This window comes from Cucurbita pepo, unplaced genomic scaffold, assembly GCF_057944985.1.
Source record: "Cucurbita pepo subsp. pepo isolate OVF unplaced genomic scaffold, ASM5794498v1 scafford_11, whole genome shotgun sequence".
In the NCBI taxonomy this organism is placed as follows: Eukaryota; Viridiplantae; Streptophyta; class Magnoliopsida; order Cucurbitales; family Cucurbitaceae; genus Cucurbita; species Cucurbita pepo.
Window position 1 is genome coordinate 157,501 of NW_028257916.1, and position 2,500 is coordinate 160,000.

Below are 2,500 nucleotides of genomic sequence, written 5' to 3' on the forward strand. Positions count from 1 at the left end.
TCATCGTACCAGCAGCCATCCACAGTCCTCACACCAGAGATTCCCAGTTAGAAGGCAACATCGCAACATTCCGTGCTCAACGAGGCTCATGTCGCACGCCCAAAGGCACCCGATTCCGACCAGCCGAACATGTTCTGGCACCACACGCCTTCAAAACATAGGGCTGGCCCAAGGCTGGCCAAGCATCACCACAACGTCACACACTCAACGAGGTTCATGTCGCACGCCCGAAGGCACCCGACTCCACCCCACCTTGCATGTTTCATCATCGTACCAGCCATCAACCATCCTCAAGCCAGCCCAAGTTACAAGGCAACATCGCAACATTCCATTCTCAACAAGGCTCATGTCGCACGCCCAAAGGCGCACCCAACACGGCCTCACCGCGCAAGTTTCGCCACCGCACCGCCACCGTCAACCACCCTCGTCCGCCGACCACCACCCCAACGCCCCAAGCATATGCCCATGTGCGGCGCATAGTGCTTGGGGCGTGGGGGTGGCGGAAGATATAGGGGTACCCCCGTGCCCAGCCCATGCAGACTAGTCACCCCCCTATATAGTACATTTTGAGGCATTTTTGGTCTGCCAGGCCTAGATACGATTTTTCTGAGCGGTCATACGGTCAAATATCTCAAGTTTTAGAATGTTTTTTTCCATGAACTCAATTGATTCATGAATTGGACATTCTAATGGATCTAGAAATCAAGTTTCATAATTTTTCAACCAACCAATTTTTTTTAATGAATTTTTAAATATTAAATAATAAGAAATTAGAAAAAATAGCTAGAGTGGTCAAAAAAATCTGAAATTTTGTGGTAATCATTCTTTCATGTTGCTTAGCTCCCAGAAAAAAATTTACAACAAACTGACCACTCCACATGTACTTTCACAATTAATGGGTGATGGATGGGGCGCAGGCACGGGCGCGCGCGCAGCAGAGCGCGGGCGGGGCGGGACGGGGCGCGCGCTCGCGGGAGCACGCTGGCGGGGCGGGGCGGGGGGCGCGCGCTCGCGGGAGCACGCTGGCGGGGCGGGGCGGGGGGCGCGCGCTCGCGGGAGAACGCTGGCGGGGCGGGGCGGGGGGCGCGCGCTCGCGGGAGCACGCTGGCGGGGCGGGGCGGGGGGCGCGCGCTCGCGGGAGCACGCTGGCGGGGCGGGGCGGGGGGCGCGCGCGCGCGGGGCGAACGCTGGCGGGGCGGGGCGGGGGCGCGCGCGCGCGGGAGCACGCGGGCGGGGCGGGACGGGGCGCGCGCGCGCGCGCTGGAGCATGAGGGCGTGGCGGGGCGGGCGAGCGCACGGGGGCAAGCGGGCGGGGCGCACGCGGGTGGGGCGGGGTGGGGCTGGCGAGCGCACGGGAACGTTCCGACACTGCCCCACCGTGCGCGTTCCGCCACCGCACCCCCGCCGTCAACCGCCCTCGGCCTCCGACCACCACCCCGACGCCCCAAGCATATGCCCCTGTGCGGCGCATAGTGCTTGGGGCGTGGGGGTGGCGAAAGATATAGGGGGTACCCCCGTGCCCAGCCCATGCAGACTAGTCACCCCCCTATATAGTACATTTTGAGGCATTTTTGGTCTGCCAGGCCTAGATACGATTTTTCTGAGCGGTCATACGGTCAAATATCTCAAGTTTTAGAATGTTTTTTTCCATGAACTCAATTGATTCATGAATTGGACATTCCAATGGATCTAGAAATCAAGTTTCATAATTTTTCGACCAACCAATTTTTTTTAATGAATTTTTAAATATTAAATAATAAGAAATTAGAAAAAATAGCTAGAGTGGTCAAAAAAATCTGAAATTTTGTGGGAATCATTCTTTCATGTTGCTTAGTTCCCAAAAAAAATATTACAACAAACCGACCACTCCACATGTACTTTCACAATTAATGGGTGATGGTTGTAAAAACGCGGTCATGGTTGGTGTCTTAGTGTAATGTACTTGCTCTAGTATCAAAACTCTTCATTTTATTGTTTTAGACAAGCAAAAGAAAAAATAGTTAAATTTGACGGGTGTCACTCTTTTCTTAGTTCCAAAAAAAAAAAAAAAAAGCATTAAAAATGAACATTCACTTTTCACGGGTATTGGGTTTGATGATATTTTTATAGTCCAAGGCTTTATACACGTTCTTACTTTCCACGGATGTTAGGTGTGATGAATTGTTGTAGGGGCTAACCTTCAAGGCTTTATACGTGTACTCACGTTTCATAGGCATTGGGTATGATGTTTTTTTTATGGAGGTAACATCCAACACTTTTGATATGCTGTTGGTAGGACATGTATCGCACATAGCATAGGATGGGGCTTGGCGTGTGCGAGGGGAGTGGGGGCGCGGGGGTGTGCGGGGGCGTGCGGGGTGAGCGCGCGGGGCAGTGCGGGGGCGTGCGGGGGTGCGCGGGGTGAGCGTGCGGGGGCGTGCGGGGTGAGCGCGCGGGGGTGTGCGAGGTGAGCGCGCGGGGGTGTGCGAGGTGAGCGCGCGGGGGTGTGCGAGGGCGTGCG